The sequence below is a fragment of the Ochotona curzoniae genome, unplaced genomic scaffold, assembly GCF_017591425.1.
Source record: "Ochotona curzoniae isolate NIBS_2020 unplaced genomic scaffold, NIBS_Ocur_1.0 contig_2688, whole genome shotgun sequence".
NCBI classification, from domain to species: domain Eukaryota; kingdom Metazoa; phylum Chordata; class Mammalia; order Lagomorpha; family Ochotonidae; genus Ochotona; species Ochotona curzoniae.
In genome coordinates this window covers 3,539,211-3,561,708 of record NW_024465553.1, presented here as the reverse complement: position 1 = coordinate 3,561,708, position 22,498 = coordinate 3,539,211, and the positions used below count along the sequence as shown (strand labels likewise).

General features: G+C 50.1%; 1 long non-coding RNA gene across 1 annotated transcript; it reads left to right on the top strand.

Moving 5' to 3' along the window:
* The first annotated feature begins 244 nt into the window (after positions 1 to 244).
* LOC121152867 lies at positions 245 to 7,109 on the top strand. The gene is made up of 2 exons (XR_005883321.1): positions 245 to 332; positions 1,126 to 7,109. It is a non-coding gene; the product is annotated as an uncharacterized LOC121152867 (long non-coding RNA).
* The last annotated feature ends 15,389 nt before the right edge of the window (positions 7,110 to 22,498 follow it).

Genomic DNA, 22,498 nt, shown 5'->3' with positions numbered 1-22,498 from the left:
AAGTATCTAATGCATGATTATGGGAGCAATGGTTATAAGGGGAAAAAACGTACAAGTTTTCAGAATGTTCAACTGCACAGAAGCCATTGGCTGCAATAATTCAGATACAGAGAACAGACTAAAGAAGTCAGAAGAGACACAGTCCAAAGAACATTCCTGAGAGTACAAAGAAGAGCCAACAGTGGTCTTCTCCAAAGCCACAGATAAGGTTCTTCATAGACTCCTTCTATTGGGTCTGAGTTTGCTGCGATGTGTATATCTAACAGGTGGAGTCGTCCTTATCTGAAACTCTGAAATGTAGGTAGCAAGAGTGTTCCAGACAATTCTGAAATGTAAGTAACCAGAATGTTCCAGATATAGGAATTGGCGGGGGTGGGGGGGAGCATAGGGTACAGAAATGTTGAAACATGTGCGTATAAAGATGTATCTTGGGGGTTCTCTCCAGTGTTCTGACTGTGACCCATCCTCCAGGTTCAGTGACTTCCATTTGCAGCAGCAGCACTTGGGCATCCAACGTGTTTCAGATGTGGGATTTTTTTTAAATTAGGGTTGCCCAAAAGAACACATTGATTTTTAAGTGTTCTACCAAACCTGAGGACCTACCCTGAAGTGGCATTGGCAGAATGAAGCTTCCCAGCCACAGGCTTGTGGAAAATTGGTCTTCCAATCCATGTCAAAAGGTGGGGACACAGATTAGAACCCACCCTGCCAGACTGAACCAGTCCAGCGCCAAGACTCACACCGCTTCCTGCAGACTCAGGCACACTTCGCGCTGCCCACTTGGTGTTCTTCTGCTATGCAAAGTAGGTCAGCGGTTAGGGGCATTGTCACCAACCCCAGCCCATTCCTGATCCAGGTCATCCGCCTTGCCCTTCCTCTCATTGCCACCAGCCACTAACGTGTCAGACATGAACATCTGACTGCATCTCATTGCCGCCAGCTGCTAACCGCTGTCAGACCACTTCCTGGTAGCCCTGAGCGTTAGGTTGCCTGTGCTGAATCCTGTCCACCTTGCTGGTTAGCCCTAGTAGCCAGAATGCCCACACTGAATCCTATGCACCTTGCCGGTACCAAACTTGCAGTCAGCTGCCTGTGCTTAACCATGAGTCACTTCACTTTCTACAGGAGGAAGAAACATAAAAAAAAGAGCCTGTACATCCTGTTACGTTCTAAGCATTCTTGCACACCAACATTCTTATCAAATTAGATCAAACATATCCCAAAGACACCCTACCTGGGAGGCAACTGCATCCCCATTCTACAAATGCGGGTGCTGAGGCCCAGCTGGGAGGCGGTGAAGGCAAGGTGCGGACTGTCAGACCTCAGAGCACGCAGCGCTGGCTTCGTATCTGCCGGCTCCCCCAGACAGACACGTGAGTCTCGTTTCCACCAGGGCTGGGCTGCAGGATCGCGTTCACCGCTCTGCCTAACTTCCCTGGCCTTCAGTGGCCTCGTCTAGACTGGAGTGCCATTGGGTTGTGCTAACGCAGGGATGGGGTAACCCCCTGAGAAGCAGCCGCACCGTGCCTGGGAAAGCGCAGCTGGTGCTCCAGCTCACCTGGCCAAGGCAGCCTGTGTGGCTGTACTTCTCGGAGTTGCACAAGCAGATGCCTGAAACCTCCACTGAGTGTCTTGTTTTTTCCCACCCCCACCTAATTTTTAAAAGTTTGCTGTGTTGATATGATGTGATTTTTTCCCCTCTTACCATTTCATAAAATTGATTTTGGAGTCCAAAATGCTGTCAATGTGAGAACATTAATCTGCAATCCCCATAAGGATGTGTAATGTGATTTATAGATGCATTTTCTTTAGCTTAACAATATCATGTTCACGTTTCGGCCTTGGCGGCCTTCATCGCCTTGCCAAACTCTAGAGTTTTATTGTTGCATCAAATAAACTGAGGTTATAAATCATCTCCAGATGTCAGCCTAATTATTCAGAATGGGCGGGAACCCATTGGAGGCTGAGATTTGGACACAAGCTCTGAAGGCCAGATTCTGCCCCGCCTCACCCTCACAACGGGCTGGCTCTGGGGGTCTTCCAGGGTCTTCCGTTGTTTCCTGGGCCTGGGGTTTCCTAATGTACCCAACTTCTTCGGTGGGGGAGCCCAAGTTTCAACAGCAGACATTGACAAGCCAGCCCGGCCACTGGCATGGATGTGATGGCCCCTCTGACTCAGGGTCATCTCTTCAACCCCAGGGGAAGGGAGTCGAAGGTCTGGGGATGGGGTGGCAGTTGTTTTCTGGCCATGGGGCACTACTTCAGACTTCTGTTCCTTCAGACCTTACTTGGGCATAGAATTTTCCAGAAAATTCAACCAGAGAAAGAATACTTCTTGTCCATGGCTCCAGCCACATTCCTCAGATACTCTGGCTTGGCACTGGTGTCTCATCCTTTCCTCTTCTCTTCCTCCCTCAACATCTTGGATGCCATCTCTGCTGTTCCCACCTGCCTCTTCATCGTCAGCTTGGCTCTGTGTCAGGCACAGTTAGATGGACCAGTGTCAGGGGCCTCATTGTGCGTGTCACACAAGCTGTCATTTGGTCAACATGCTATGTAAGCGTATTTACTTCAACGACCAAGCTGTCCTAGGCAGCTACCTCATAGTGATTCGCATTTAAAATGTGAGCTTTGGGATGAGCATTTGGAATAGTGACTAAGACAAGCTTTAGGTCGCCTGCACTCCATATTGAAGTGCCTGGGTTCAGTATCTGGTCTGCTTGCTCTGATCCCAGCTTCCTCCTGGAGTGCATTATGGAGGGAAGCATGGGATGGCTCAAGCTGAGACTAGGATTGGGCGCCAGCCTCGGCTTTGGCTGTGTCCTACAGTCCTGGCCATTGAGGGTTTGGGGGACTAAACCATCAAATGACAGAGAGGCTTCATCTGTCGTCTGTCTTTGCTTCTGTCTCTCTGACTTTCGAAGAAATCAACAATAAAAATGTGAGAAAACATACATATTGGCATCGTGACTGTGTTCCTGGCTCAGCCATCAAGACAGGAGGAGCCTGGGGCATGGCAGTCCCAGCATCAGTGTCAACACCCTGTCAGCCCCTTCCCCTCCCTCCTGCTCATCAAGCCCACCAACCTCCACCCTGTGGGGCAGGTGCACGGGGAGCGACCCTGAGCCTCCTCTCCAGCCCTCAGGCTGTGGTTTGTTCTGTGAAGGGACGGCCGGTGCAGGGTGTACTTCAAACGTGACAGGCCCCGCTCAGAGCTCTGTGTGTTCAGGGCGCAGTGGAGGGAAGCGCTTCCTTGGATGGTCTTGTGAGCGTGTGGGAGGGGACCTGTTGTCCCTCAGTTTCTTGGTGAGATGTTTTCAGGCCCCATTCTCCTTCTCATTTGTTAATGCTAGCAAAGAGAAATGAGTAGGAGGGGAGGTGAAAAAGGGCAAGTTGTCTGAGGGGCAGCACGAAGCAACCCCGAGCCTCTAAGGCTATGTCACTGAGGAAACGGCTCAGTGTGAGGGCAAGATGTGAGCGTGACTACATGGCCAGGTGCCGGGAGGGTGTGAAGGGTTAGGATTAGGTGTGAACCGAACTCACAGAAGGGAGACCTTGACAGGAAGGAGGAGACTCGGTCAGCCCCCCACAGGTCCTCAGAAAAGGTCTCAGGCCACAGGCTGGGGAAGAGGAAGTCGAGGGGGCCTAGAGGTCAGCAACAGGCACTTGGGGTGAGTCACACACAACCAGATTTCAGTCAGTCACACCCAGAGTTTCAGCGTCCAGCTGTTGATGCAGGACACCCGGAGTTCAGTCGAAGACACTTGCAGTTGATGAACACATTCAGCTCGTCAGAGACAACAAGAGTTCAGTCAGAAACCCAAATTTCCTTGTGATTCAGTCAGAGACACCCAAACGCACCAAGAGTTCAGTCAGACACAGTGTTGCATTTCCTCAGAGTTCAGACATGCAAAGGTCAGCTAGGGATGGGGAGATGCAAGCAGCACACTGAGACTGCGGGACAGCTGTTCCACCTGGCAGCCAAGATGCCAGTCAGGATGCCCACATCCCACAGAGCTGGGCCTGGACTGGCCTCCGACGCCAGCCGCCTGCTAACGCTGACACTGGGGAGAGGGCTGATGGCTCAAGGAGCTGTATCCCTGCCACCTCCATGGCAGATCTACGTTGAGTCCCTGGCTCCTCACGTTAGCCCATTCTAAGGCTGGTCATTGAGGCTGTTTCAGGGTGAACCAGAACATAGCAGTTCTGTTTCTGTCTTCCCTAACGAAGATAAAAAAGCACAAACACCCCAAATTCATTCAGATAGACAGAAATCAGTCCAACACACCAGGATTCAGTCTGAACCTTCAGTAATGGAAGACATAATTCACTTTGTTCTTTGGAGAATATATAAGAAATATTTGAGGGTTTTGTCATCCATCTTCCAATAGCATACCATCACTCCATTTTAGTTCTGAGATATCTTCCTCAAGTCTCTTTCTCTATCTGCACTCAGCGGTGAGTGTTCAGAAGGGGGTGGGAATGAAGTTGATCCGAGTGTCTGGACCGTCTCCGGGTGGCTCGAGGGCTTGGTGTGCTCTGTAACGTGGATCTGGACAGCCCCAGCAGACCCTATTGTATATGAATGCACAGCTGAGACAGTGCCTAGCTCCCATTGACAGCTCTGTGACACCTCACCGGATGTGGGCTCACTGTTGCTCAGCTGACAGGGCCAGTATGGTGGCCAATGTCCAGGCTGGGGCCAGAGTCCAGGACAGAGACACTTTCTGTGGAAGGCCCCGAACTTTGCGCAGGAGATGGAAGATCCACCACCTTAAGGGGCTAAAGCGAGATATCCACCTGTACCCACAAACTTATACCACAACAGAAGTCAATGCAAGCACCTGTGGGTGCTGAGTGCTCTAGGGTGGGCCCTTATGGGTTTTCTGTCATCTTCCCATCATTGGGGCCCATGCCAAGGGACATCTGAGGCACAGGTCTGATCTGGGACACTCCAGGCTTAGGCGTAACTTAACTTCTTCCTGTCTGTGTCTCACGCCTTCGTTCCTGGGAGCAGGAGAAGCTGACCTAGGGGACAGCAGGTGGGGCAAGCACCAAGTCTGCTTCCACAGAGCTCTGATCCTGACTCTAGCCCCAGGGATGTGAACTTGACACTAACTGCATAGACGGAACTACCCTATTTTCACAGCCGGCGCAATGCCTGGTGATTATAGCGCAGTCCTCGTCAGCCAGTGTCTGGGCTCCCTTCCCAGCTTTGCCTCTAGAGTTCAGCTTCCTGACGACACAGATCCAAGGACACAGCAGTGCTGCTCAGGCATTTGAGTCCTATAGCGGAGGCCTGGACTGAGTTCCCAGCTCATAGCTTCAGCATGGCTCAGCCCTGCTAGTGTGGGCATTTGGGGAGTGGATCTCAATCTCTCTCTCTCTCTTTATATATATGTGTGTGCATATCCAGCCCCAGGGTAAAGGGTGAGTGGCTGAATGAGCTATGGACAGCCTGGCAGGCTTCTCAGGCAGCAAAGGCAGCCAGTAGGACATCTGAAGGAACAGGACAAGCAAAGGACAAGTAGTGGCAGGGCAGGTGGCTGGTGTGGGGCAGGGCAGAGCCAGAGTATAGATAAAAACAAACAAAACAAAACAAAAAAACCTGAGCCAGGGAACAAACTAGGAAATCCCTGGAAGAGCTGCGCTGCCTCTGGTTGTGTGCTGCGCTTGGCCCTGCTGACACTCAAGGCTGGGCCTTCCCTGAGTGGGACTACCTCCCACACTGCAGGGTGTGGACCAGCACACCTGGCCTGGACCCACTAGGGGCCAGTAGCAGCCCTTCTCCAGTAGAGACACCAAAATGTGTCTCCCCAGACATCATCAGTCATCCCCAGAGGGACAGTCTGGGTTAAGAAAGTTGCTCTCCAACAAAAGCTGCATGAATGAGGCAGTGGGGACCAGAGTGGCTTCAGCAGGCAGCAAGCTGGAAGTTATACAAGGCCTCACTCTGCACTTTAGGCCTCAGGGCCAAGGCCCAACACAGGATAGGTCCTCAGACAGCAGACACCAAGCCTTCCTTTCATGCAGACTGAAGTCTGTGTGCCAAAACATCTTGACTCAACACGGATGAGTTCCTGTGGGGCTGCTGTCCCTCGGGCCAGCAGGCTGCGGTGGGCACCACCCGAGAGTTCGGACCATGCAGGGTGGCTGTTTATGTGTGTGCCCAGGGCTGCCTGCTAGGCGTATTAGAGGCCATGAAATAATGATGAGGCCTCAGAGGGTAATTAAAGCCACGGTGACATTGATCTGCTGAGATTTCTGAGTGAGCCCAGAACACACGGGGTGACTCTCCATCTTACCTCATGCAGGCCTGGCCTGATTGGCCCCCTGGGCATTGCTGGGGCCTCTGAACCTCACCTGTGGCCGGGAGATTCCCAGGGCAGCAGCCAAGCTGGCTTCAGAGCTGTGCAAAACAGGCAGCCTGGACCTGGGCGGGGAGGAACCCAGGTGGACCTGGGGGTGAGCCCAGCTGCTGTGCCCTGCACTGGAAAGACAGGAGCAGGCAGATCTGTTAAAGACACAGTTCTCCCTCAACACAGTGTTGGGAGTAAACCTGTTCTCCAGGTCCCAAACACCGGGCAGGGCCAGCTGCCTGGGGGCTGGGCGTGTTTGTGAGTGTCCTCTGGGACCCAGGACCTGCCGGAAAGCTAACCATCTGAGTACAGTACAGCTGGGAGTGACATTGAAAATTGGTCTACCTTCACACAGTTGAAAATCCACTAGTTTCTTAAGACAAAGGTCATTGCAAAATTGTCCACTTTGTCAGGAACAGCGATTGCTGATGCTGATTAGTTGCTTGCATGTTCACTGCTGTCTTGGCTCAGTTTTAACCTTGGCAGTGTTGAGTAGGATTCACTCAGAGAGTCAGATTTTGTCACCCTGGCTGTCTCGTTGATCTTGGGTAAATGACTTGAGCCTGCTGTGCCTTAGTCTACCCGTTAGTACACGGGGGAATAATCAGTACCATAGGTTGCAAAGGAGGCAGAGAAAGGGTGTGTATGCTGGGAAGTTGTTTGCTCACTGCTTCCCTAGGTCTGGGGGCCAACCTCTCCCACCTTCAAGATCCCTGAGTCCTGATGATGCTGTGGTGTCATCTTCAGCAACCCACTGCACAGATGACAAACCAGAGGCAGAAATCTTTCCGAATTGCGATTCCACACAAGTTTGGGGGTGCTCAATATGAAGAAAACCAGGTCGCTGGAATCAGACCTGCCAAAGTGGGGGCCCCGCCGGGAGGTCCCACGTGCCTTCCTTCCTGCCCAGCTGGCCCAAAGCCAGCCTGCACTGTGTCGTCGCTGCCTCTGTTCTCCCTCTGTGACGAGCTGGCCTGTTTTTCACCCTCAGCTCTGCTGTGCCGCAGGGGGATGGGAGCTGCGGGTCTGAGCTCACACTGTAAAGGAAGTGGCAGCCTTTGGGCCGGGAGGAGGGCCAGGCCCCTGGGCCTTGAAAAACCAGTCCCACGTGTGAGAGAGTGGGCGCCTGCGGTTGAGGTGCCTCCGAATGTCAGGACACTCTTTCTCCCTGCTTGTGAGCGGCTGTAAGGGTCTTCTGGCTGTGGGGGAAATGTTCCAGGGAGTTCCAGACTTCGAGAAAGGTCCCCTCTCCTTTGAGCTCCTCCACATTCTACCTTGCTTTTGTTTTTGGTCTAATTTTAGCTCATGAATATTTATCTTTATTTGACACTTCAAAACTATGTGTTTGTAGGGTAACCTGGGATACTCCTGGGAAAGAAGTACATCAACAATGAGGATGTAGCGAGGGAGCACCCAGCTCACACGGTTCCAAGGCGCACACACAGTCCTGCCCAGACCCTCACTGGAGGTGCAGGGGTTGCATGGGGTCGACGGGTCCACGGATTGAGTGTAGAGCTGCTGCCATCACCCTCCAAGGGCTTCTTCGGGAACCACTAACCCCAAGCAGCATTTATGGAGCTGTTGCTGTGCCTGAAATCTGTCTGGGTCTCTGGGACAGCCCAGCTCCCTGCTCAGGATGCAGCTGGAGGCTGGGGACCTGTGCCATGTGCAGCCCCAGCAGGCGGGCAGCAGCTGGCCCGTGATTGCCGACTTCAAGAGTGTCCTCTGCTTTGCGTGTTCTGTGCTTGCACCAACATCAAGTCGACACACCAAAACCATGCAAGCCGTGTGGTCTCCCGAAGCAGAGAAAAGGCTTCTGGGTTCTCATACCCACTCCTGTCCCATGATTCCCAGCGAGGTTTGCCAAGTCAAAGTCAGCCCCAGCGTTTACCTGGATGGACAGAAGCCATGTAAGGAGATTTATAGCATGAAGTGTGAGCAGTCACCCATTTGCTGCTGGAACATGATGGTGCTCTAAGCCAAGGTGCTGGCCCTGACTTCTCTTGGGCTTTTACACAGTGTGTAAGACCCATGCGGTTTCTGACATGTGCCCAGCTCTGCTTTCTCTGTGACACCTGCCCAGGCGCTTCAGAAAAGGACTTGTGAAGCCACCTGGCCAGCCTAGAGTCCCGCTTGGGAACTGTGCCCCACAGACAGTCTTGGGTAGGGGCGGCTGTGGAGGTTAGAGACATCAGTTGATCTTGACCTCAATTCTGGTCTGTACAGCTGAGCCCTGTGGCTTTGTCAGGCAGCTTGGAGCTCACCAGAGCCTGGGGCTGCCCTCTTTCAAAGGGAGGTGAGAGCGACAGCGTCTTCCTCGCAGGGCAGCTGCAGGCCACGCGCGGGTTCCAGCATACGGGAGTTACTGTAGCAGACCCTTTGTGACTCTCGTGGGAGTTGTGTCTTCTCCTGTGCTCCTTGTGACCACCTCCAGGCTCAGTGCAGGGAGGAACACCTTGTTCACGTCAGGGCTTGGTCCCCTGCACACACGAGGAGGTGACCCCTGGGAGCCTGGGGCTTAGGAGGAGGTGGCAGTGCTGGAAGACCTGCTGAGGCCATGGCAATTAGCAGAACCTTAGACCTTTTCCCTTTTAATTAGCTGTCCCTGACCTGGTGCTTCAGGGGCCCTGTAGGCCTCTCAGGGAGCACCCAGGGGTGTTGCCACTCACACAGGAGGCTCAGGCCTGACCACAAGAACTGAGTAAATAGGATGCACTTGGCCTTCCAGAGGGCCTCAGGGTGATGATGCAAGAACGCCTTCCCCGTGAGCAGATGCACACAGGCCCCGGAGCACAGGCAGAAGGCAGAATCCCAGCTCCCGTGCCCTCTGCCTTCTGCACTCCTGGAGGGGTGGATCTCCTTCATCCCCGCCCCCCGTCTCTTGGTCTCTATCTCCTCTGTCCATTTTGCTCTTGCCTTGGGTCTGTCTCTTGCTCTGCTTTCCCCTGCGTGTGGCTATGACCTCCCAGAGCCGCCCTTCTCGGTCTCTGCCCAGGCCTTTCTCTTAGTGTCTCCTTGCATTCAGAGGCTCTCCAAGCAAACAGAAATAGGTGTGGCAGCTGCTGGTCCCTCTTGCCCTGAGCCCAGGGCTCCCCCTGGCAAAGCAGCAGTGTTGTCTGTTCTGGGAGAAGTGTCTAGTTCTGTTTCCAGCACAGGCATTCGTTTCAGAATCAGTGTGGAACAGTGTGGATGCAGCAATTAGCAATGCAGCACCTGTTCAGATGGCGGCCTGGGAATGGGAGCAGAAAAGAGAATAAGCCATGCATAGTGTTTCACAAGATGGGAAGTGCTCCCAAGGAGACCTGAGGAGCACACAAGATGGGAAGTGCTCCCACGGAGACCTGATGATCATGAGGCAGGCAAGAACAATTGGAGAAGCCTTCACTAACAAGGGGATCTTGAGGTGAAGTGGCACTGAGAAATGTGTTATGAACTGGAGAAAGGGCATCCCAGGCAGAAGGAAATAGATTGTATGAAGGCCTGTTTCAGGCTTCTGAGATGAAACCTGCTGGGCCTTTGTAAGGCTCACCAAGGAGTCCACTAGTGATGGGAGAGGGCCAGGGGAGCTGAATCCACTGGTGATGGGGAGAGGGAGGAGACAGCTGAATCCACTGGTGATGGGAGAGGGCCAGGGGAGCTGAATCCACTGGCGATGGGGAGAGGACCAAGAGCTGAATCCCCTTGTGATGGGGAGAGGGCCAGGGGAGCTGAATCCACTGGTGATGGGGAGAGGGCCAGGGGCGCTGAATCCACTGGTGATGGGGAGAGGGCCAGGGGAGCTGAATCCACTGGTGATGGGGAGAGGGCCGAGAGCTGAATCCACTGGTGATGGGAGAGGGCCAGGGGAGCTGCATCCTGCTCACGACCACCCATGGGGATGAGGAAACTGTGGGCCAAAGGATTTCAATTGCTTACTCCCATGACAAATGTTCCAAGTAAGTTTTAAGCTAAAACACCAATCCAAGCTAGCCACTTTTCAGAATGCCTCGTTGGAGTGGGGAATCCAGCGGCATCCAAACACCTCGTACCAGCATGCAGGTCTAGTCTGATTAAGGGCTGAATCCCATATTGTGGAAGCAGTTTCCACAAAGAGGATCGTGAAAATTCAGGCATCAGACGCTTCTCAGCCCAGTTCGCCTTAGAAGGGCAGCGTGAAGAGAGGCTAAAACCCGCACCTCACACATCCGTCACTCTGAGCAAAGGAAGCCGAGTCTCACACAGACGGACCACCGTACTCCAGGCCCACAGACAGGAAGCAGCAGGCTCTATAGCTCAGACCTTTCCATATCCCACAGTGCATGAACCTCCTGTGGAAGTGCCAGGCAAGACTGCAAAACAAAAGCAAAAGGAACCACAAAACAAACAGCCATTGTTGTCCTCTCACTGCAGTGATCGGATTTGTGTGTGATCATCAACAACATTTACGGACAAAGGTTATTTTCCATTGAGAGAAAAAAAAGTTACTTTTCAACCTCCCACCTGATGCCTCTTTCAAATAGTGAAACGTGATTCTGAAAGAATACCTACATGTATTTGTAACATGAGTGGGAAGCTGGACCCATCAACGAATCATGGTTTCGACAAGGCTCGCATCAATTCAAACACGTGTGAGGTGGACGTCAGGGGGTGAATGTGGGTCTGGGAGAAGGGAGAGGGTGTCCCCCGCCTCTCCATGCTCATTCACAATAGGCCACAATGATTCATTCACCAACTTGTCTACTTCCTTGGCTCCCGCACGCTCTCATCCCTTCTCTCCTTTTGTTCTTCAATGGACAAACGTTTTCTTGAATTGGGTCTCAAAGTCACAGCTAGCAGCTGAACACTCAAAGAGCAGTGGGATACAGTCCCTGCAATACCCGGAATCAAGTTTATTTACAAAAAGCCAGGTCAGCTGGCTTGCTGTGAAGCCCTCCCCTTGCTACAGGCCTGAGAACCAGCCACAACATCAACAGGGGGTTAGGGACTGGCTTCTTCCAACTGTGCCCATAAAAACTCAGGAGCAGAGGTTCAGCGCATCCATCAAGCCTGAAGGGAATACCCTGCTGATGCAGTCTTGGGCCCCAGGACTCCGCAGGGGCACCCAGTGGGCAGAGAGGCCTGAAGCCTGGGCAGCGGTGTGTGTCACAGACAACGCAAGGAAAGGACACAGGTTGCTCTTGACATGGAAATATTGATTATTTGAGATTCTGAAACCCAGAGTGAGTCATATCCTCTGGCAGGAAAGCCCCCACCCCAGTCCAAATCTAGGTTGAGCTGAAATCCTGGAAACAGAGTAGGGGCCCCTCAGTCACCATGCTCCCAGGATCCCTGTTCTGACCAGACGTACCCGAACAGACCCTTGACTCTGTGCTCGCTCAGGGTTTTCTGAAGATTGGGAGGCCAGGGTCACCTGGCAAGGGGACAACTGATAAGACTACCCCTCTGCTGGGAGACGGGGTTCTAGTCTCTGTAGGCAAAGTGACAGCCTTTGTGAGCCCGTGTCCATCATCCACAAGTGAAGGGCTGTGTATATTCCTCTTAACTGTGTTAAAAACAGACCCATGTGCATACGCACGCTCCTTGATCTGTGGTCCATGGATGATTAAGAAGGGTATACGGACAGAACCCCATCTAGTGCAGATTCTGCGTGTGTGTGAAAGAAACAGACCTCTGTATGCGATATTGCGGACATACCTATATAAGCAGTTCAACCTAAAGTTGGTCTTAAAGTATTATTTTCACCCCCACAACTTTCCGACGGCCCTGGCATGAAATCAGTGTGTCTTGACTGCCATGGGGGAAGATCATTTCAGGAATGATAAGAATGGCAGTATCAGTTAGTACAGACTTGTTAACGAAGCTTCGAAGTTGAAATGATGCAGGAATCCGCCGACGGTTCCCAAGGAAAAGCCTGTGGTTCTGCACATTCTCTTTCTCTCTTTAACGAATGCTTAACCTCCCTGAACTTGAACTTGGGTATCATGGCCACTAGTCAATCTTCTGTCTACTTCATGTATTTGTTTTTTTCTTTTAATCTTGGAAGTCTGTAGCCATGTCATCAGCTCCTTCTTAATTATACCATATTCTTTACATCTGTCCTGCTAAATAACTCTAATTGAAATAGCACCGGCGTGAATTTTTGTAATGTTCCCCCCAAGACATCCCGAAAGTGACTCACGAGAAAACAGACTGAAGTCACAGCTGGAAGCGCGTCAAGGATCATTTCCATTTTTACATGATTAATTTGAATTTAATATCTTAAATCAAAACCTGATTAATTTAAATAAAATTTTGATGGTGCCCTGCTTCTAATATACATTGCAGTAATTAGATTCGGCTTAATGTGATTTTTTTTTTACATAATTAAAAAAAGGGGGGAAGTCAAGTGTAACAATGCAATGTTGATACAAATCTGCTTAAATGTTTGGAGGGGACTATGGCTTTGGCCATTGGTCAGCTGAAGAGACGGGAGTTAATGAAGACGTGGGTAGAGGTAAAGGGCACCAAGGCTGTCCTAGGCTTACGTGCGTGGACAGCAAAGCCACCCCTTCTAAATGAAAGGACACCAACTGATTGTTTCAAGTAAGTGACGCTTCATTGGCCCATGGGACCGAGAGGTGTGAGCTGTGGAGGTTACGCTTTCTTTTTAGTGTTCAAGTACATCCATTATTTATCATGTTACAGTTTTGTACATAGAGGGGTTCTTCCATTCCCTCCCCCATGTCCCTTCCTTTCCTTCTTCCCCAAGGAGCCCTTCTGCCATTTGCCCCTGAATTATCACTTTAGTATATCCCCTCAGTAACAGTTACAAGTTCAACTCTTATTTCATGACACAGTGGGTATAGGCAAAGGTAGAAAATCTAGTATCAAATGGTACAGGTATATTTACATATTTCCAGTTTCTTGTTAGACATGCCAATGTGCATTTTTGTCCCCTCCGCTGGCCCAGGCCGTGAAGGCACCAGAACAATGAACAGGGGTACCACACTCTCAGTTAGTAACCCCACCCGTGGGCAGTGGGCTGAGGGGTATTCTCTGAGAACTCTACATTGTAGTAACAGACCATACTGGGAAGAAGCCTTGTGGCTGGAGGATGGGACGAGCTGTTCACTCCCTCCCAGATGTTGGCTGCCTAGTTTCCACGTGGCTTAGAAACATGTCCACTTAGGTCCCTTAGGACTACATAGCTGCGGCCAGCCGTTGGGATGAAGCCATTACATTGTATAGACGTCTGCTCTCAACTCTTCCTCTGGTAGTATAGGAAGAGCCAGATGATCCAAAGTTGGCATCTGAAATGCTTCCCCTCTAAACTCAGTCTTGGCCCTAGTTTGCCAAGCAGTCTTGAGAAAACTACTTTGCGTCTCAACCCAAAGATTACCCATCAACTGTGGGAAGGAGCTGGATCCATTCCTTGAGGTTTGAAAGTGAAGAATTCAGGCTCCTGAGACCTGCCCCCACCTCTTTAGGGCCAAGCCCTTTGTCAGGGCTCTCAGGGAATTCATGTATGAGAGGGTTCCCAGCACCATAAGCCAATGGTTCTGAGCTACCTGCAGGTTTCAAACCTCAGCTGGTTGGGGGAATTTGTAGGTTCAAGTCAGCAAGAATGGAGACTACAGCAAAGAGTTTATATCTCCACTTTATGCTGCACGTAAGTGAGCTCATGCTGTATTTTCTTCTGGTCTGTTCCGATTAGCATGCATACTATCCAACCACACGCGCATGCATGCTCATGGCTACACACAGGTGTATGCACATATACTCACACACATATCCATGTTGAATGTCTACGCAGCATTGCACTGTGTCCAAGGGTAGGTGCTTCTAGGGGGTCACAGAAGCTGAAGCTTCTCAAGCCCCTGATGGGAAATGGAGCAGGATTCTGCATTAGCCTCCCATCTCCAGCTCCTTGTAACACCTGAGACCATGCAAATGTTGTGTAAATCGTAGCTGTGCTTGTGGAGGAGAAGAATAATAGGAAAAAGGCCTCTATGTATTCACAGAGCAGGCGAGAGACATCCCATGGAAAAGATTAATCACAACCTTGTGGCTAATGTTAAGTGGCCAAAGTTCTCATGGAGTCTAGTAGCAGTCGCTGAATGGTTTCTGCCTGGCTTTGGTTTCAAGGTCAGAGCTAAGGCTCATGATCTTGCTGTCTGAGAACTATTGAGGACAAAGGTATGTCTCACGCCATGAAGGAAGTGAGATCTCCACCACAGGGCCACCTGCACAGCTGAGCATCTGTGAGGGGGGACCAGTTAGCTATTCACTTTGAGCCTATGTGGACTGAGCACATGTGAAAGGCCTTCTCAGACTTCCCTGCTTCCCTGCGGCTTCCACATTGGCAGGTTGCTTGGCTGTCTACACCACCGCTGCTAATGATTGCCATTATGGTAACAGTTTCCATGCCCTGACCCCCACAGATCCTGCACGCCGTGCTCAGGATCGCCATACGTTACCCTTAATGCTCAGAACTCCCAGCATGACATTCAGTCAGCAAACCAACTTCACAGATCCCAAAACTGAGGCTCGAAGAGGTGAATTCCTCGACTCCTCCTGATTCTTGGGGCCATGATTCAAAGGTGGTTCTGCTTGCTTGGCTTTGGGAAGCAGGGTCCACAGAGTGGGGGCCAGGCCGTGCAGGTTCCTCCAAAAACCAGCCTCTTTGTCCTGAGCTGGCTCGTACCTGGCTAACGGAGGGATCTGGTGACAGAGGAAAGAACTCGTGTGATGTGGCTTCAAGGAACATGTCTGATTTAGTATTCAGAGCGCCTGACACGGTGACTTTCTCTTCTGACAGCAGGACTCCCGATGACAATCAACAATTTCATTTCTTTCTAAATTTAGATTTTCCCCCTTTTCTACATCAAACACCCAAACCAGCTAAAAATAGCTGAGCAGTGAATGTTAGCAGGAGGGAATTTCACCTCTTACAGCTTCTTACTTTCCTCTTCTTTTTATTTTGACGTCAAAATTAAAGTCAAAACAAAATTAATCCTGAGGGACCATCTCTAGTGATCACCACTGAGCTCAGGACAGGGTGGGTGTTTCTTCGCCAGCGACCAAAGGAGGAAACCAGGAGCAGCAGTTCCAAGATGGAGCACGGATCTTCCACACCGTGAATCACAACTCTTGGGCTGTGCTGTAACGGTCTGTTTCAGGGGTCGGGTTTCCAATGGTTAATTGAAAGGATCCATGGTGTGATATTACTGAGGAAATCTTATCTGAGCTCACAGTTATTTCCCATTTGTGAATGTCATGTGTGTTTCTACCAGATAAACCGAAAGAAAAAAAAAAAAACAAATCCTGGACTTGGTACAATTGCCTTGCTCTTCTAGAACCTTCCACACCTGCCCACTCCACCTCCTCACCTCCCCCTATTCTGTTGCTCACCCCTCCTCTTTCCTGTCTCTGCTAGGAAGTTGTGTCACACCCCAAAGTCTCAACCTTAGACAAATAAACTTAGTCATAGAGTGGTGGAATTAAGTGGGGACTTACCCCTGAGCCTTACCCATTGGAGGAGAAACCCAAGGGGCACAGGGGTCTGATGATTCACCAAGGTCTTGAGTGGGAGAGTAGTGCTGTGTGGTCCCTAGTCCAGTTATGGGTGGTGATGTAGAGGTCATCAGCAACTCAGTGTGGGCAGTCACACATGACATGCTTGAGAATCAAGACCGACTGCCCCAGAGAGTGTTCCATGAGTATTAGTGTAACCGGGGTGGGGTGGGGAAGGGATTGTACCTGGGTTGCTTATTTATTCCAGGGACTTTGTGAAGAAACTTTGTGAAGGAGCATTAATTAAGACACCCTACTCCTTGGCAGCAACATTTGCAGCCCACTCCGGCTCACTCCCCTGGTAAGATAAGGTGAGATAAGGTAGGGGGATGGGTTTAGATAGGATAGGATAGAATAAGATGGGATGGCCACAAGCCATATTCTTCCATGGGCCAAAACCTGGTTTCCCACATGAGAGTCAAGAACTGTTACCTGAACCATCACTTTTGCTTCCCCATATCTGTGTGAGCAGGAAGCTGGACTCAGTAGGAATCACACCCAAACACTCTCCCCTGGGATGCAGGTGTCTTATTTGCTAAACCAGCACCTTCTCCTCCTTTCTCATTCAGTAGCAACGTAAGACCAGCTTAGGTCAGACTGCAAAGTATCATGAGCATTCTGAGACAGTGAAGACTCTCAGACTAGGTGCCTTTCCATTGTTAGGGGATGTCTAGGATGAGAAGCCAGGGAATGGCCTTCTGGGGAGCACAGCACCTGCTGACTCCAGGGGACAGCGTCTGCGGGATCGGCCTGGCAGCAGCGTCTACTGGGCAATGGTCTTCAGCCCTTGAGTGTCAGTCTAAATGTGTGAAATGACAAAATAAGAATAGTACCTCCTGCAGCAGATAGCGTACCTCTGTTGTCAAGCACGCAGAAATGAGTCAAGAGCAATCCAGTTCATCCTGCCCCTGCCTAATGGACAGCAGTGGGTGCCTCCCCACTCTGCACCTGTTCCTGCTATCTGAAGGGGTCGGTGGTCTCTCCCTGGCGCCCATGAACCAGATCACCTTCTACGAGCATCACCTTTACAAATTCATCTCCTACCCAAGACGCTAGCAACATCTCCGGCTTTGTTTCGCTATTATAATGGATGTAAATTAATGTTTTCCCTTTGTTTGCTGCTGTAGCCATACAAGCAAGTGTATATTCCTAACAGCTATCTGATTTTCAATTTGCAAAGCATACTGCGCTTAATCCCACGAGGCAGCCCACAGCACTGGATATGAATTTTAAAAGATAATTAGCCCAGTGCAGGAGGTGCTCTTGGTAACAAGGTGCAGGCACTGGAGCCTGGTCAGAGGGGTCCTCCGGGGGACCCTCTTGGGTCACAGAGTCTCCCGTGCTTCATCGTTTTTTTCATGGCTGCCACCTTCGTGCGAATCAGATGATTTGCTCATGAAAATGTAAATCATGTCCATACTGGAAGCTGGGATTTCTCTAGCGGATTGTGGGCAGAGGATGCCCCACCTTGCACCCTACTGATACTATTTTGTATGCTATCCATAGCAGGTGATGATTTGTTTTATTGTGCCTTTTTTTTCCCTGTGTTTCACGCTCATCCAAAGAAGGCAGGAGTACGGTGTGTTTGGCTGTAGTGTTCAATGCCTGTGGCAGAAAAGTGACTATGTATGGGACGGAACCAAAGCAAGAGCTCTGGGGCAGAAAGAGCAATGTGCTGTCCGTGAGCTTCCAGCCTCCGCCTGGGAGTCAGGAAAGCAGCAGCGCCATTGCGTGCCCTGCAGAAGCACCTGGGCAGGAAGGGCTGCTTGGCCTTTGCTCTAGAGTGGGCGGGGTTGACAAAAGCAATGGGGTGGACACGGGTGTGTCCAGGCGACTCTGTTTACAAGGCACAGATCTTATCCTTGGGAATACAGTGTCCAGCAGCTGGCCACCCTTCTAGACCTCAGGGAAGGCAGTGGCAAGCCAGCTACCCAGAGGCACAGAGGAAAACCCTGTGGGAAACCAAAGGCAGAGCCAGTCTGAGAGGTCTTTCTGGAAAAGGGGCATTCAAGCTGGGTCTTCTAGAAATTTTAATTAGGTGACTTGTGTCTAATCCAGATGAGATATTTTAACCAGGTAACTTAGACATTGATATTCGTGACCTTCACAGGCACATGGCAGCCATTCACAGTCATGGAAGGTCCCGTCCGTGCCCAGGATATCCTTAATTATAAGTTGCTCACAGTCTCATGGAATCCCCAAAAGACTTCTACTCTACAAAGGAGGAGCTGGATCTGAGAGAGGCTCTGCCACATCAGTCTGGGAGGGACAGAGGGTCCCAGGGTCCCAAGGAGAAGAAGGGAGGGACACAGGGTCCCAGGGTCCCAGGCAGAGGGAGGACAGAGTTTGAACCTTGGCCTGACTCCTGAAGCTCAGCCCCATCAGACGGGTCCTTCCTGTCTTGAGGAATTTGACCCAAGAGACCAAGGACCCAAAGACAGGAATCTGCGGTCTCCGCAGCTGGCACAAACATGTGAAGTCAGCTTCTGTCTGTCCTTAGTGCAAGGGACTGAGTGCCTTTTCATTGTTTGCTTTAACTCCAATGTAGATAACCCAAAGTTTAAAGCATTGAAGACTTCAAGGTATCTTTTCCCCTTTATTACACAAACTAGGGGCCTTCCCTTCTCATGAGTGAAATGTCACTTCGTCTTCAATTCTTGAAGTTCACAGAAGCATAAGCTCTTGGAAGCAGAGAGAGAGGAGGGAGAGAGAGATTAAATGTGTGCACAGTATATGTGTGCTACAGAATACACAGGTGTCTCATATTATGAGATGAAGTATGTGGGTCATATACAATATGAAATACACGTGTATATAATATGTGTGCAAGGGGCACGGGGGAGACTTCACACTGACCTTGGAAGGCCACAGCAGGCATGGATACTTGCCAATATCTTCTGTCCAGCGGCGGAATTTTCCTGACAAAAAAGATCTTGAACTGGAACCTCTGCCTTCATCCACATTTCCAATAGCGATGGGAATCATGGTTACTCAGAAACCAAACATACGATCTGCGTGACTTGTAACAGGTGTCTTTGAGGACCACATCAAGTGAGGAGGCAACACACAAGAGTGTGCTGTGAAATTCTGTGACCCCTTATGTCTCAGAGAGTGAACTCCATGTGTAGTCACAACACCAGAACTGTTTCCTTCTATACTACTTTAATGAAAATAACCAAGAGGACGTAAGACCTCAGTGGGGAGGCCTGTTTAGGAACCAGATGTCCTTTGAGGAATGGAGAGTCCCAGGAATGCTGGGTGGACACCTGAGTTTCAGTGGGAGTTCTGTGGGGGTTCAGGATGCTCTGTGAGCAGGTGCTGAGGATGCAGTGTGCTAAGCTGAAGGAAATGCTGCAAAGGAGCAATTATGAGCCCACCATCATGATCAGCATCACCATTATTGCCAAGGAACTGGGGATCAATGATCTAATGGCCTGTGTGGAAATGAATCCATCGTCCACTATTTCCTTCACCATACAAAATACAGACTTCCTTAGGAAAGATCTTTCTGGTAATAGTTCTTGATGTGAAGTCATAGCAGACTGGAGCAGCTGTCATTACAATGTGACAGATCCACGCTGTGTTTTTCTCCCAGAAGGAGACTGAAATTCAGCCCCTGGTTGGGACGTTAGTGTTTGGTTCACCTGTGCATGTTGAGTGAACTATAGAGCAGATCAAAGGCATCCATCATAGCTGAACTCTCCAGTTCTTGTGTCTCCAGCATTTTGTTTATGGTTCTACATCCAATAAAAATGGACCCATTGAGAATTTTAAAGACTGTCTTTGGGGCAGAAAAGTGTTGGAACAATAGAGGGCCAGCCTTTCTCTTCCAGGGTGCTAGGGAAGCAGGAGTAGCAGCTTGAAAATGCTTACAAGATGTCTAGGTCTGGATTGCATGAAATCTCTTACTGTTGGCAACATGGCCCAGGACCGAGTGTGAGAAGTTTTAGTTCATAAGAATAGGCCTGCACGCTTTAAAGCACAAATGTTCATTTAAAAAATATGTTAATTTAAAGAGCAAGAACCAGATTCATTGGAAATTTTAACAGTTATTCCCTAGGGGCTGTCTACTTTGGGGTAATTAAAATTATTTCAGTCATGAAGGAGAGGAAGGAAGCTAGCATTGAGTGGTCTTCTCAGAGACTGAGTGGATTCATCACAATCGTCAGCCCGTTTTTCTTGGGGCCGTGCTCACCCTGAGACCTTCTGATACCATTTCTAATTTATTTTCATTCTTAACCTTGGACCGTAGTGGCAAGAAATCAAGTCCATCTTGTTCAAAGTGAGATTCTATGGGCTTAGACAGGAGACTTGATATGTGTTGACATAAGGGAAGACAGCCAAAATACATGTAGACATAGAGGAAGAAAGGGAAGCAAGGGGCAGAGCAAGTACAGGGGAGAGCTCCTGAGCAAGTTCTCTGATGGTGAGACAGTCTAGCTGGTAAGCGTCTTTCAGCACATGACTCTGAGCCTGGCTTCCGACATCTCTCAACATACTCAACTTGAGGACTGGAACTTGCTTCCTCTGCAAGTGACTAGGTTTGAGCTTGAGGGTCTAGTGTCCACAACATGTTCCTATTGACCATATCCCCAGGGAACTTGCTGGATGGTGTGAGCAAGTATTAATATGTACAAAGAAGACCAAGGCATTGGATGGTTGGCCTTGGGCAAAGACTGTTAAGCTCTAAGACTATGTTCACATTAGTGAAGGCACTTGTGGAAGAACTCAGCCTTAACCAAAGGAGAGAATGCTATCTTCTAGGCAACACTCTGACCACAGTCTAACCCTGTTACATACATTGCTATTCTTCCATGAACACTGATACTGGATCCAGAGAATCCACCCTAGAATTTCAGAGAGAAGATAGCACAGCCTCTTCTGGCAGGCTCTCACAACAAGTCCTTCTAGCATTGACCTGCCAAGTCCTTCCTGTCACTCCCTTCCTGCTCTTTGTGATCTTGGAGACACACAATTCAGATCTCTGCATCTTTCCATGAAAGGCCAGTGAATTGTGGGCTCCAGGGGGAAAAAAGCCATCTTCCCTGTTGGAGACCCCAGCTAAAAAGATAAGTTCTGAACCAGCTGAGAGCTAACTGCACATACAATATGCTCTGGGCAGAGGGAAAGTCATAACAAAAATCCTTCTGAGCTCAGTTGCACAGGTATGATGGGCAATAATTCTGTCTTAGTGCCTAGACACAGATAGAAATTTTATGTCCATTTCCAAAGTATGACCCAATGACAGGACCCAACTTACATCCCAAGGGCTCTTCAGTTACAAGGCAGAGGGAGCCCAGCCTTTGACATCAGGGAACACTTTCATCCCCTCTCACTTCCTCCCAACTGTACTTCTGCCTCCTTATCAAGGTTCCTTCATCCCCCAAATAGGGAGAGGAATGTTATCTTCAGACAATCAAATCAACTAAAATCAGATCAAGTGAGGTACATAAAAACATCACAGAGGTGGATAATATTTACTACTGGGGTCTGCTTCCTGTCCAATGAGACTGGACAAATCTTGAGTCAATAGGTTTTGCAGAATGCACCGTGAGGGTAGAGCAGCTGCAAGCAGCACAAAACACTGAGTCTTGTAGCAAAACAGCACCTCATGGCTGGAAAGCAATGAATCGTTGCAATGGCTTGCATGAGGGAGAACAGGCATATGATCATTCTCATCTCTGTGTTAGAGAGGACAGTGAGACTCTGGGCATTAAAGGCTTTCTCTGGCTGCCCTGTGGGATCTCCAGCCTCTTCACATTCACTCCGCCCTCCCATTTTCAGTGGCAATGAGAACCTCACTGCCTGCTGCCTGGTGTGCATGCATCTGAGTCTCCATCTCTGGTAGGGACATCTAACTTTACTCTGGCCAAGTGATAGTGTGAGGTCAGCCTCTGTATCACCACAGAGCTACAGCAAGCTCCTGTGCTTCAGGACCCGTAGCTCTTGACACCCTCAGCCTGCTGTGTAGACCATTCCAGAAACGTAGCACCACCATCACAGACCTACCGGCTTGTTTTTATCTGCACATGTGCAATCAACCATGCTTCCTCAGCCTAGTGTTCCTTTAAGACTCGTCACTTGCCTCTCGTTGAAGTGGTTGTCTACCAAGGGCTGCTTTGACCAAGGCAGCAGACAGGAGGACTGGAACCAAATGAGATGCACATGCAAGGATCTGATGCTTCCAAGGTGGGTTCTCCAATGTCCTCTGGCAGGGGCTCCTGCCTGCTTTGAGTCCTGAGCCTGCAGTTCATGCAGTTCATGCACAAACCTCATGTTCTTCCATGCAAGGAGTTAAATATCCAAGAGACATCATCATGGGATGTATGTTAATAAGGCCTTGGCACAAGAAATCCCCTGCAGGCCATACCCTTGCAGCCTAGGGTTAAGGCACCATTTCCTGTGACCTCCTTCCCACAGTGCTTTCCAACCTGTTCCAGGTTCCACATTTTCCAATAGCTGCTGGTTTGCGGCCAGCAGGAGAGCGTGGTGTGACCCTAGCCATGCAGGAATGTGTAGGAAAGGCAGCAGGAGCATTTGGCCTTCTCCCAGAAGGCAGGTGTCTGACATCTAAGAACACCCAGGCTGCGGGAGCCTCAGGGTTTGGG